General features: G+C 42.6%; 1 pseudogene; it reads right to left on the bottom strand.

The window, feature by feature from the left end:
- Positions 1-7,078: 7,078 nt before the first annotated feature.
- Positions 7,079-9,702, bottom strand: LOC109274855 (60S ribosomal protein L18a-like; annotated as a pseudogene).
- Between the last annotated feature and the right edge of the window lie 5,265 nt (positions 9,703-14,967).

Raw genomic sequence — 14,967 nt, 5'->3', positions numbered from 1 at the left:
CTTGCTTCTCTCCTTCCAGGTTATTATTCCCATATCTCAGAATTATCATGGGAGGTTATCCTTAGCTTAATTTTAATTCTGGGCTATAGAGTCAAAGAAAATGAGAAAGATGCAACATCTAGTCACCCATTATTGAAGTATCTGTAAAGCATTTTTTTAATGACCCAGACTAGGAAGATAACTCAGAGTATATTCAAGGGACAGAAAAGAATCTGGTCTGAAAAAAACTTGAGAACTAAATCATTTATATGAACCTACAAAAGTGGGATATGAGGTGCCCTTGTTTGAGGGCACACAGTCCACTGAGAAGTTTACCCTAAATTTCTTGAGACAGTGTAGTTTCCTTAATGGGTAAGGATTTTTAATTCCTAAAAACACTTAGAATTAAGTATAGAGATACTAAACCTACTGTCCTAATATTTTTGTGTAGTGTTTAGGAATTATTTTTGAATATGTGGTATTTAAAGTACTTGAAGGGTACCTGGCTGGCTCAGTTAGAAGAGCATGTGACTCTTGATCTCAAGGTGAGTTTAAGCCCCACGAGTGTAGAGATTAGTTAAATAAACTTTAAAAAATAAAATACAAATAAATTACCTGAAATATTTTAAATAATTTGGCATATTAGAGAACCTAATAAATTGAACTTGTGATTCAATTAAAAATATATCATTCTGGGGTATCTTAGTGGCTCAGTCGGTTAAGCATCCAACTCTTGGTTTCAGCTCAGGTCATGATCTCCCAGTTTGTAGGTTCAAGCCCCATGTCGAGCTCCACTTGTAGGGTCCCACACTGAAAGCACTAAGCCTGCTTAGGATTCTCTCTCTCTGCGCCACTCCCCCACTTTTGCACTTGAGCATGTGCACATGTGCTATCTATTAAAATAAAGAGACTTTAAAAAAAAAAACACATTTGAAGCTTCCTCATTTAGGCATGTTTTTAAGTTCCCACTTACAACTAGAGTTTCCATGCTTAGAAACGCATTTTCTGAAATTCAAAAGTCTTTTTTCCTAACTTATTTGTTCATTTGAAAGCAAAATTGAGCTTCCTATGTTCTCTGCACTCTACTAGACCTGGGATGCAAAGATATCAGACTCCTCTTCCCTAAAGGGCTAAGAACTCCAGAGTCCTAATAATTTACTACCCTCTAATGTAGTCGCTCCCAAACCTTTGGCTTTCTTTTGAGATTTCAAAATAAATTTCAGGGGATGATAAAGGATTGCTGATTTCTTACTTTGCCCAGTTAATTCTCTTGACAACAAACACCTGCTCATTTTAGAAAAAGAGCATTTTGGGGAACTGGGTGATTCAGTCCATTGAGTGCCCACCTCTTGATTTTGGCTCAGGTTAAGATCCCTGGGCCATGAAATTGAGCCCCACATTGGGCTCCATGCTGAGTGTGGAGCCTGATTAAGATTCTCTCTGTCCCTCTCCCTGGCTCTCACTCTCTAAAATAAAGGAATGGGATGGGATGGGATACAATGCAATGAGATGGAATTGAATGGACCACAATGCAACACAATGCAACATAAATAAAATAAAATAAAATAAAATAAAATAAAATAAAATAAAATAAAATAATATAAAATGGTAAAGGTAAAGCATATTCCCAGTCTCAGAAAGGTGGTTCTCATTAAAATTGCAGATAAAAATCAGTTGGGGAGGGGTGCCTGGGTGGCTCAGTCAGTTAAGCGTTTGACTTTGGCTCAGGTCATGATCTCACAGTTTCATGAGTTCAAGCCTTGTTTCAGGTGAGCTCAAACCCCGGTGAACCCGGCTTCTCTCTCTCTCTCTGCCCCTCATGGGATATTCTCTCCCTCTCTCTCTCTGCCCCTTGCTCACTTGTGCCCTCTCTCTCTCTTAAAAAAAAAAAAAAAAATCAGCTGGGGAAACTTAAAAAATAAATCTATGCCCTGCCCCCAACCAATTAAATTAGAATATCTGTGGATTTGACCACAGCATCCATTATTTTTTTTTTAACGTTTATTTATTTTTGAGACAGAAAGAGACAGAGCATGAACAGGGGAGGGGCAGAGAGAGAGGGAGACACAGAATCTGAAACAGGCTCCAGGCTGTGAGCTGTCAGCACAGAGCCCGACGCAGGGCTCGAACTCACGGACCATGAGATCATGACCTGAGCCGAAGTCGGACGCTTAACCGACCAAGCCCCCCAGGCGCCCCTACATCCATTATTTTTAAAAAATCTTTCAGGGTTGGGGCACCTGGGGGGCTCAGTCGGTTAAGTATCCAACTCTTGATCTAGGCTCAGGTCATGGTCTTGTGGGTTCCTGGAACAGAGCACTGTGTGGGGCTCCATACCAGCAGTGCAGAGCCTGCTTAGGATCTCTCTCCTTCTCTCTCTGCCCCTCCCCCCTGCTTGCAATCTCTCAAAATAAAAATATAAACATTTTTATTTATATAATATATATATATATAATATGTATTACATATTATATATACGTCTGTACATATAGTTGTGTATTTGACTTTAGACTTCTGATTTTAAGTTAAAGGGTATGGAAGAATTTGGCTGACTATATAAATAAGAGTGAGGTGATTAAGATAAATTAAATCCACAATATTTATAAGTTTGTTATATTTACAAGAGTTACTTGAGTACCTAGGTAGTTTTTGCCAGACAAATGATACAAAAATTAATTTTATAAATGAAATTTAAACATACTAAGTTTGGGGGAATCTAGATGGCTCAGTCAGTTAAGCATCTGACTCGATTTCAGCTCAGGTCATGATTTCATTGTTCGTGGGATCAAGTCTCACATCGAGCTCTGTAGTGACAGCATAAAGCCTGCTTGGGAGTCTCTCTCTCTCTAAGTAAATAAATAAACATTTAAAAATAAACATATTAAGTTCATAGTGTATTATACATTAATATAGTATTTTAGATGCTATGAATTAATATATTCAACTTATAAATGCAATTTAAAATTTAAGTTTGCAAATGAGACTAAACACTAATCAAAAGCTTAAAAGTGATGATAAATTGTTCTAGAGTACATTTATAAGTACATTTATAGTGCATTTATAATACATTTATAAGTACATTTGTATATTTATGGAGTATAGAAGAGTAAGCAAATTTTTAAGTTGAACTTATAAACTTAAGGTTTTGCAATTTGTATCTTTAATTAATCAAATACTAATTTTAAAAACCTCAGGCACCTGGCTGGCTCATTGGATTGAGCATCTGACTCTTGACTTTGGCTCAGGTCATGACCTCTCAGTTTGTGAGAGGGAGCCCCATGGTGACAGCACATGGTGACAGTAGGATCTGACAGCGCAGAACCTACTTGGGATTCTCTCTTTCCCTCTCTGTCCTTCCCCCTCCCTCTCTCTCTCTTTCAAAATAAGTAAATAAATTTTTTTAAAAAACATAAAAGCCATTATTAATAGCTTTCTATGTACAAAAACTGCCCTCATAAGCAAAAAATAAAACCAACAAAATACAGTCCAGTGCTAGTCTGGGGAAATACATCGTCAACTCCAAATAAGGAGTGACAGTTGTTCTAGAGCACAGCGCATTTCTACAATGGGGACCGTCACCGCACAGAGGGGAAAAGAGCCTTGGTACCGCTCCCTATGGCTCCCCGGGCATCACCAGGCAGCTGCTACAGCATCTCAATGGCCTGGGTGATGTTGCTTTCAGCAATCAGACCCTCATTTGTTGACCATTTGGTCCAAAGAACATTTCATGCTGGACTCGGGGCCTCAGGTAGGGATGTGGCAAGAAGCACCCCTCTGTTCTCGTCCTCCTACCTGCCACCCCCCCATGTTAAACCTTAAAAAGAAGTGTAAATGCACCTACTTACCTGGAGGGTTGGGGGTGAATGAGACCTGCAGAATTAAAGCTTCCTTCTCTGGCTAGATGCCCCAGAAGTAACAGTGGCCTCTTCCTGAGCCTGTTGTGAAACAATGACAATTATTTTCCGCATATCACCTGCCTCCTCAGCCATGTAGTAGACATGAATCAGCCCTTGAACTCAGGTTTGTGAGAAAAACCACTTTAATTCCCAAATTCCAACTTGTTTTCATTTTGAAAACTCATTCTCCCAGACTCCAGACAAGTACTACTTGAGTCTTGCTTGGGGTTTCCACTCTTCTCTCAGAATCACCCTAGGGTGACTTCTCAGTACCAAAGTGTTAGGGATTGGGGAATGGCTGTCCACACAGATTCCTCCTAACACGACCATGGTCAGCACTCACCACCACCCCCATTCTCAGAGGCCATAAAACCACAAAAGGGCCCCCAAATCTGAATGAACCCCTGGAGCCATTTCTTTACTGGCCCTCACCTGGAGGGCTGCAGGAAGCCCCTCTTCTCCCTCTCTCTCTAGCATGGGACAATCTGTCCCTAATCTGAGAAGGAAAGCCTTATGTCTGCCCTCCCTCCTTGCTTTTGGCAAAGAAATTCTGTCTGTTCCCAGTCTTCCTTTACTTATGGCCCCTAAGTTCCCCTAAAGGCTTAGCTTGCAGGCCGGCTCTGACTCACACATGCCACATCCCCTCTGAGGTAATAAGCTCAGAGTCCACCCTCTGAATGGAGAATTGGGGAATAGGGAAATATCAAAGGGAGATGGGCTCAGTGTCTTCTGGTGCTACCCCACCACATTCTGAATGAGCCCAAATGATGATGACCTAAGGTGTAGTATAGGATCCTCTTTGGGTTTCTGGAGCCTAAAAAAAAAAAAAAAAAAAAAAAAAAAAAAAAAAAAAAAAAGCCACCAGGAATATTGTTTGGAAAAGCCATACTTACAGAATCAAATTGCAGGTGCTCAAGAGGCAGAGGGGTGTGGTGGCAGAGAAAGAAGAGAAAGGGATTCCCCAAGGCTGGGGGAGCAGAGGCATGGTGGAGTTTGGAGTGGACTTGTCTGCTCCACTCCTAAATGGTTTGAGAAATGGAGAGGAGCCTCTGATGGGAGTACCTGGTCATGACTGTGGACTGGACACTTAGCCTGCACCCTGGAGCAGAGATGAGGGCTCTAGATGGCCAAGCTTACGGCAGCAGGCAGGCTGATCTCGAGGAGCACCAATGCAGCCCTCCTAAAGGAAGCACCACCTCCTCCCCCCAATACACACAGAGAACCTGTAGAATGGGGCTAAGGAAGGAGCCCCAGTAAGGACTGACATTGCAGGCTGGCTAGGTGAGAGGGCAGGGGGACAAAGTGAGAGCAGGGAGTGAAAGGGCGGGCCTACACCAGCGGACACCATCTTGTTCTGTGTCCTTCACCTTGACCACACCTCCTCCCCTTGAGTAACACCCCCCCCTCACCTGCCTAACAGGACTCGGACCCTTCCCCAGCCAATCGGCTGAGGCCATAGCCATTACCTCACCAACTGCCCCTAGGCCCCAATAAAACCTTTGTCCTTTTGAAACTCGCTCTCTCTCCCTGGTATCTCACCTCTGCATAGGTGCAGGTAGGGGATTGAGCTCGAGCTAGCTTGAATAAAGGCTCTTTTGCTTTTACATTGGACTCGGCTCCCTAGTGGTCTTTGGGGATCATAAATTCTGGGCATAACAGGAGCAGGGCTCTGCTCAGCTCTAACAGAGGGGAGCTGACCAAAGAAAAGTTGAGGAACAGAGGCCACAGGGACCTATGCTCAGGGAAAAGAAGAGGGTCATACAGAGAGCCAGACAACCTCCAGGCCCTATACTCCCAACTCCAGAAGGTGTTTCTGGTGACACTCTCCATCCAACCTCCAGTCACCAGAGGCAGAAACAGGCAGCCTTGGACCCACATGCAGAAATGGGGAGCCCGCCAAGCATATTCACTATTCTAAAACTCCTGCACATGTGTTGTTTCTATAAGAAGAAATGGAATAAACATTAAGAAAGTACCAAAGAAACCAATGAGCCGTTAAAACTGATTCAGCAGCATGGGGCGCCTGGGTGGCTCAGCTGGCTAAGCGTCTGACTTCATTCAGCTCAGGTTATGATCTCACGGCTTGTGGGTTTAAGCCCTGCATCCATCTCTGTGCTGACAGTGTGGAGGAGTGTGCTTCAGATTCTGTATCTCCCTCTCTCTCTGCCCCTCTCCTGCTTGTGCTCTCTCTCTCTCTCAAAAAAATAAACATTGTTTTAAATAAATAGATAAATAGATTCAGCAGAATATTACCTAAGAGAAGTATGGGTGATTAAATGACATAAAGGGAAAAAAATAAAATGAAAATCAAACAAACAACCTTGACCTTACCTCACAACTCACATCACCAAGGCTGGACCCCAACGCAGTTTCTTCAGCCACTATTTGCTGGACCTGGATTATTCAGTTCCTACTGTTTGGATTTGTTCCTAAAATGAAAAGATGCCTATGTTTAGACCAGGCCACGTCCTCCACCTAGAAATTCTACAAACAGCCTCTGAGAAGTGCTCCACGTGGGTGGAGCACCCTCAAGGGGGCAGCTCCTGAAGTCACAGCTTTGGTTCAAAGTACCCTGAAGAAAGGATTCACTTCAAACCCTTATCCAAGCTATGATCTAGCACACATGTCTTCCCTTCACTAAGGTTACCTTACTAAGTAATATCAGGTTTATACATTATAAAACACAATAAGTAATCACTGTGAGGCACATACATCTCTGCAAAGAAGAGTTGTCCAACTATATGAACATCTCTTGCCATATTTGGGGGGGGGGGTTCTTCTAAATAGCTGTTCATTAATTGCTTATTTTATAGCACCCACTAGAAAAAAACAGTAGCAGATATCTCAAGTCTAAGAAAAACTTATGGAAGTAAGTTTTTCATTGAAAGTGTTCTCCATTAGGGGCACCTGGGTGGCTCAGTGGGTTAAGCGTGGGACTCTTGATTTCAGCGCAGGTCAGGATCTCATGGTTCCTGAGATGGAGCCCCCTCCATCCTGGGCTCTGCGCTGACAGTAGGGAGCCTGATTGGGATTCTCTCTCTCCCTCTTTCTGCCCCTTCCACTGCTTGTGTACTCTCTCTCTCTCAAAACAAACATAAAAAAGAAAAGAAAAGAAAAGAGAAAAAGGTGTTCTGTTATCTTCACAAGAAGCCCTTTTTTTGTTGTTTGATTTTTGTTTTGTTTTGTTTTCCCATTGAATTCATTTGGGCAGAACTGGAGCCAGGGAGGCTCTGCATCTAAAAGAGGGTGTTCGGCCTCTTGGTGATGAAATGCGGGTTGTGCTGGCGACGCAGGACCCGGTGGGGCAGTGGGAACTTGATTCTTGGAGTCATGGAACTGCCTGACTGCTGCTCGGCGGCACGTGCTGGCTGCAATCTCCTCCACCTTCATGATCTGGATCCAGCAGCCCAGGGAGGGGTGTGGGGTGCCCATGTCTCGGTCGCAGTGGGTGACGGCGCCCTCGTCGTCAGGTCCCTATACGCCCCGTACATGTTGTGGGTGCCACTGCGGGAGTCATAGCGCAGCCAGATGCCGAAGTTCTTCACCCACAAGGGGAATTTCTCAAACACCTGTCCACAGTAGACAATTTCCCCTGAAGCCTTCATCTTCAGACACAAAGTACCAGAAGCGGGACTTGACGATGACATGATTAGGTGCAAATACTCGCAGGAGATACAACAGTGGAGTGCGGCATTTCGGGGTGGGCAGGCAGCACTCCACTACCTTGTACCCTAAAGTGTGCCATCATGGCGCACTGTCCGCTCTCAACAGCCAGCCAAGAGAGGATCGCTCCCACCAGACTTCTGAGGACCAGGGGTTGAAAACGAACGTCTCAAAAGTCCCTTTGAGCTCTGTGGTTTCTGTGAGCTGCTGGAGGATGAGTAGTATGCAATATTCTTATCTGTACCCTACCCTCAGCCCCTGAATAAAGTATTTGTTGAACTGGAAAAGCCAGTTGCCTCCATTAAGCCAAGAGCAGGAGGCTTCAAACTCTTGTCTTTCTCCACTGAATCCACGAGGGGGCGGCAATCCTCCAAAAACATGACTATTCTGAGCAGGCTGCCCTTTTCTAGCTAAAAAACACCTGAAGTTCATTAAAAATCAAACAACTACCATTTATTACTTATTTTACTCTTAGTAACAACATTGCTAATAGTTCAGTGCTTAAGAACTCATTACCAAAACATTAAATTAAACAAAAACCAACAACCACACATGAAACAAATGATATTTCAATTATTACAGATGAGGCTGTGAATGAACACAGAAGCCTCATTTTTTTTTTTTTCTCTCTTTTTCTGGAATTGCCTAGAGAAGACCTTCCTTGTCCCTCAGCCTAAATTCACATGTGGGTCTTCTCTGTGAGCCAAGCAAAGAGCCATTCATCCATCCATTCATCATTCATTCACTCACACATCAAACCAACACCTACTGAGCAACTGCTGTGTGCTAGGCGCTGTGCTAGGCACTGGGAGGAACGCAAAAAAGTACGTGAATCCAGTTGGCATTAGTCCAGGTCTCTATTTGAGTGAGAGCCATTTTCACTCCAACACTGTTAATTGCAAAAGAATAATTTGTTTTAGGACTGGATGAAACTTTATTAAAGCAACTTGCTGGATACGCTTGCTCTCTGACTCTATTTGTAAAGCATTTGTCCACTGAAAGAACCCCCATTTACTTAATCCTGAGAGTTTTTAGCTAAGTAAAAAAAAAAAAAGACTTGTCCTAAATGTCTCACCAGAAAGAATGACTTTCCAGGGAACACAACATAGCTTACCAGGCAGGGACAGGTGGCTTGACAGAAGTTAATTCAGTCAAAAACTGTTTGGTCTGCACAGTGTTTTCACTATTCTTGGGGCTTTTTTGTTTGTTTTGTTAACTAATGCAAACTTTAAAAACTGAGACAAATTTGGAGCTCTAGTCTAAGATGACAATGCACAAAGACCCTGAACTCACCTCCTCCACAGGTATACCAAATCTACCCCCATTTGTAGATCAATTCCTCCTGGAGAAGGACCGAGGGCTGTCTGAACAGCTTCTGCACAACAAATGATATAAACAACCCAGAGAGAATGGCAAGAGATGGAGACTGAGCGACAAGGGGAATCCCCAACTGCACTGGGGAGGGATGCTACCCACAGGCTGGGAGATCCCTCTTCCCTGGAGCACAAAAAAAAAAAAAAAAAAAAAAAAAAAAAAAAAAAAAAGCTCAAGTTTAAAAGGGCAACTAGAATATAAACAAACCAACCCTAAAATCCTGCCAGATGGTAGGAGAGTTGCGGGAACACTCTCGAGGTTAGAGGGACTAGTGAGCAGCACAGTTTACATTCCCCCTCCACCTTGACAGTATGGACAGGAGCAGGGCCCAGTGCCATAGCTGGCCTGCTGCCTCAGTGAGCCCCAGGCCCCTAGCTCACAGCAGTCACAGCCATACCACCAAGGCCACCCCACCATGGTGCACACACCAGGACATCCCTGATCGATGCTTACTACAGCTAATGGCAGTTTCACCAAGGCGACACAGGGACAAAGCACCCTGCAACTCTCCAGACCCACATCACTTTGGCTCCAGACAACTTGCCAGGGAACCCCTCCAGTGCAGAGCAACTGGGGGTACACTGACCTTGGCTCTAAGCATTCTGGCACAAACCATCTATACAAAGGATCCCAGAATCCCCTGGCCTGTGCACACCTCAGCTCCAGCCATGCACAGGGTACCCTGGAATACCCTGGCTTGTAATTTCAGCTTCAGCTGTCCTGCCAAGGTACCTTCTGCAGAGAGGGTCCCAGGACCACTCTGGCCCACACCTACTTCAGTCCCAACCATCCCAACAGGGCAGCCTGGGACCCCCAGCCCATGACAGCCACATCTCCAGCCAACCAACCAAAGTCACCAGGAACACACAGTATTCACAGGGGATGGCCTGTGATAAACAAAACCATTCCATCAAGGTTAGGATAAGTAGATGTTTCACCTAATTCACAGAAACACAGTAAGTCAAGCAAAATGAGGAGACAGAGCAATATGTTCCACACAGAAGAATAAGACAAAAATCTCAGAAGGACTTGAAGAATATAATAACTGAAATGAAAAATACCCAAGAGGGAATTAACAGTAGATTAGAGGATGAAAAAGGAAAAATCAGTGATCTGGAAGGCAGGATAAGGGAAAGCACCCAAGATGAAAATAAAAAAGATTTATTTTATTTTATTTTTATTTTATATTTTTTAAGCACAAGCAGGGAGCAGGGGAGAGGGCAAAGGGGAAGAGGATGAGAGAATCTCAAGCAGACTCCATGTACAGTGCATTTGGTTGATCATGAGGTGGCATTTGGTTGATCATGACCTGAGCCAATCCAAGATTTGGATGCTCAACCAAATGCCACCTCAGCACCCCCAAAAAAGATTTTTTTTGAGAGAGAGATAGAGATAGAGATAAAGAGAGTACAAGCAGGGGAGGGGCAAAAGGAGAGAGAGAATCCCAAACAGGTTCCATGGGGTCCCAACATGGGGCTTGATCCCATGGCTGTGAGCTCATGACCTGAGCCGAAATCAAGAGTGAGACACAACTGACAGAGCTACCAGGCACCCCACAAAAAAACAATGTCCAAAAATGAGGATAGGAGAGACTGAGAAAATGGCAGAGTAAAAGGACCCGTAAGCTCCTTCTATCCCATGGATACAACTAAGTAACACTCATATCAGCATATATAACTAGGAAATAACCCTAAGACAGGCAGAACAAAGTCCACAACTAAAGGCTGGGAAGAAGCCACACTGAGGAAGGTAGGAAGGGTGAAGACACAGTTTGGAAACAAAACAGACCATGGCCACCCATGGTAGGGAGGGAACTGGTAGCACAGAGAAGGGTGAAAAACAAAATTTCACACAAGGGAGCCCACACAGGCAAGACAAATCCCCATAACATTTGGCTTTGAAAGTGAGAGGGGCCAAATTTAGTGAGTTTGTACAACCAGCAGAACTTGAAACCTGGGATTTTTTTAAAAAATCAGAGGTCTCAGCTCTGAAAGAGCCCAGAGGGTGTTAGGAAGCCAAGTCGCCACCCTTAAAGAGCACAACAGCCCATGCAAAAACAGCCCAGAATCAGCAGTTGAAATACACTGGGGCAGATGGGAGGGAGAGTGATTTACTCATCTCAGAGTGTGACTCAGAGAGACAGAGATCACAGAAGCCCCCTCCAGGAACAAACAAACTGGCACATTCCATTTACCTCCTGCTCCCAGCAGCATAAACAGCGGCCACCTACAGTAACAAGTGTACCTCTGACACTCATTACCTAACTTGTTTACACCAAGCCATGCCCACCCACCCCCCACATCAGTAGACCTGCCCTTTCCAGTCACACTGGCCTTAGTCCTGGTGCTACAGGCCCCCTCCCCCAGAAGACTGGCACAAACCCTGCCAACACCACATCTCCTGACCAACAAGTTTTGCAGGATTTCAGTTTCAGTGCCAGCAGTAGCAGCAGGTCTCATTTCACAAGCAGATGAGCACACACCTTGTAAAAACACACCCCACCCCTTCTGAGGAAAAAATATTGCCCACAACAGGCAAAGAGACATGGACTGAAGGGAAAAGAGGTCAGGATGCAACAGCACAGCTCATGATATACACATAAGAGGCACTCCCTGAAGCACCAGGTCCTGGGGATTAGGGGACACTGCACTGCCATGCACTAAGGACCTCTTCTTCTTAAGGCCACTAGCATCAAGAGTAAGAGACATAGCTGACTTTTCTAATACATAGAAATGGACACAGAGAGTTAGACAAAATGTGGAGACAGAGAACTATGTCCCAAATGAAAGACCAGGACCAAACCAGACCAAGAGACCCAAGGAAAACAGATGTAAATAATATGACTTAAAGAGAATTTAAAATAATGATCATAAAGATATTCACTAGACTTGAGAAAAGAGTGGAGGACATCAATGAGATCTTTAACAGATATTTTTTTTAAAAAAGAACCCATCAGATGGTGTTGCTCATGCCTGAATTTTTTCTATATATAAATAATGTATTTGTACTTTTTTTACTGCCCGACACATCTCTAGAATACACTTTTCAGATTCAAATCTTTGCCTCTTATGACAAAAATGTGTAAGTTCATTTTCTATAGAGATTAAAAAGATAGTTTATGTCAATATCTAGAATACCTGACGAGCATGTTTCTATCACTGATAATTTTTAAAAAGCTTCTTTTACTTTCACAACTCATTATTGATAGTCAGGTACGTTTGTCAGAATGTTGTCTCTTTTGGGAAAATATCTATCAAGTTCCTTTCATACAGAGTTGTTTTATCACTGTGCTGTAGCCCTGAAACTAACATAACATTCTGTGTCAACTACACTTCAATAACAATGTAATGAAATGAAATACAGAATATTTAAGATTCTGGGGAAAAAAAGAACCAATCAGAGATGAAGAATACCATAAATGAAATTAAAAATACACTTGACGGAATAAACAGCAGTCTAGATGAAGTAGAGGAATGAATTAATGAAGTGGAAGACAAAGTAACAGAAAGTAATGAAGCTGACCAAATGAGAAGAAAAAATATGCAAATTAAGAAAAGTCTTAGGGAACTCAGTCTCTACATCAAACGTAATAATATTTGCATTATAGGGATCATAGAAGAAGAGGAGAGCAAAGGCTGCAGAAAATTTATTTGAAGAAATAATAGCTGAAAACTTCCCCAATCTGGAAACAGATATCCACATCCAGGAGGCACAGAGATCCCCCTAGAAAATCAACTCAAGGAGGTCCACACCAAGACACATAGTACTGAAAATGGCAAAAAGTAGTGATAAAGAAAAAAACTTTAAAGCAGCAACAGAAAAGAAGATAGCATCATTAGATTCTCCCTGTATGTAACTATCAGCAGATTTTTCAGCAGAAGCTTTACAGGCCAGAAGAGGGTGGCATGATATATTCAAAGTCCTGAAAGGGAAAAACCTGCAGCTAAGAATACTCTATCCAGCAAAGCTATCATTCAGAATACAAGGAGAGATAAAGAGTTTCTGAAACAAAAAATAAAGGAATTTGTGACCACTCAGCCTACCCTACAAAAAATATTAAAGGGTACTCTTTGAATGGAAAGGAAAGAACATAAGTGAGAGTATGAAAAGTAAAAAAAAACCATAAAAGCAGTAAAAGTAAGTATTTCTGTAAAAATAAGTCAAAGGATTCACTAAATAAATAAGAGGATGTAAAACACAATACCATATATCTAAAATGTGGGGGACAGGGGGAAGGGGTAGAGAATGGGTTCAAACTTAAGTGAATATCAACTTAATATAGATTGCTATACACAGAAGATGTTATACACAAACCTAATGGTAACCACAAATCAAAACTCAGTAATAGACAGGCAAAGAATAAACAGAAAGGAATTCAAGGAAAGCCAATGAACCATGAAAGAGAGCAAGAGAAGAATCACATAACAACTACTAAAACAGCCACAAAATTGGTAACAAAATGGCAATAAATATATATCTATCAATAATAACTTCAAATTGGACTCAAATAAATAAATGGGTCAATGCTCCAATCAAAAGACATAGGGTGTTGGGCCGCCTGGGTGGCTCGGTCGGTTAAGCGTCCGACTTCGGCTCAGGTCATGATCTCACGGTCCGTGGGTTCGAGCCCCGCGTCTGTCAGCTCAGAGCCTGGAGCCTGTTTCAGATTCTGTGTCTCCCTCTCTCTGTGACCCTCCCCCATTCATGCTCTGTCTCTCTCTGTCTCAAAAATAAATAAAAACGTTAAAAAAAAAAAAGACATAGGGTGTTTTAAAATAAAAATGGTGGGGTTGCCTGGGTGGCTCAGTGGGTAAAGTGGCTGACTTCAGCTCAAGTCATGATCTTGGGGTTCATGATTTCAAGCCCTACGTCAGGTTCCGTGCTGACAACTCAGCACCTGGGCCTGCTTCAGATTCTGTCCCCCTCTCTCTCTGCCCCTCCCCCCTCATGCTGGTCTCTCTGTCTCTCTCTCTCTCAAAAAAACAAACATTGGAAAAAAGAGACCCATCTATACGCTGCCTACAAGAGACTTACTTCATACCTAAACATACCTGAAGACTCAGAGTGAGGGAATAGAAAAACAGGTATCATGCAAATGAAATGTAAAGAAAGCCACGGTAGCCATACTTAAAATGGACAAAACAGACTTTAAAACAAAGACCACAACAAGAGACAAAGATGGACATTATTTAATAATAAAGGGGACAGTCCAACAAGAGGATATAACAATTGTAAAAACTTATACACCCAACATGAAAGCACCCAAATACATAACAAGTTAATAACAAACATAAAGAAATAACCAATAGTAATACAATAGCAGGGGACTTTAAGACCCCACTTATATCCAAGCACACATCATCCAAACAGAATATCAACAAGGAAATTGGCTTTGAATGACACACTGGACCAGATGGATTTAACAGATATATTCAGAACATCCCATCCTAAAACAGCACAATACAAATTTTTTCAAGTGCACATAGAACATTTTCCAGAACAGATCACATATTAGGCCACAAGTCTCAAGAAATTCAAAAAGATCAATATCATTCCATGCATCTTTTGTGACCACAACACTGAAACTAGAAATCAACAACAAGAAAAAGTCTGGAAAGAGAAAAAAAAAAAAAAAAAATTACATAACATGCTACTAAACGATGAATGGGTCAACCAGGAAATCAAAGAAGAAATCAAAACATACATGGCAAAATGGGGCATCTGGGTGGCTCAGTTAAGTGTCTGACTCTTGGTTTTGACTCAGGTCTTGATCTCATGGTTCGTGGGTTTGAGGCCCACATCAAACTCTGTGCTGGCAGCATGGAGCCTGCTTCGGGTTTTCTCTCTCCCCCACTCTCTCTCTTCCCCTTCCCTGCTTTCTCTCTCAAAATAAATAAATAAACATTTAAAACATACATAAAAACAAATGAAAATGAAAACACAACAGTCCAAAATTTGGGGGGTGCAGCAAAACTGGTTCTAGGAAGGAAGTTTAAAACAATACGGGCCTTCCTCAAGAGGCAAAAAAAAATCAAAGCAACAACCTAACCTTACA

Source organism: Panthera pardus, unplaced genomic scaffold (assembly GCF_024362965.1).
Source record: "Panthera pardus isolate Hobbes unplaced genomic scaffold, ASM2436296v1 HiC_scaffold_2, whole genome shotgun sequence".
Classification (NCBI taxonomy): Eukaryota; Metazoa; Chordata; class Mammalia; order Carnivora; family Felidae; genus Panthera; species Panthera pardus.
Note: the sequence above shows the minus strand (reverse complement) of the source record. Positions and strands in the feature narration are given on the sequence as shown.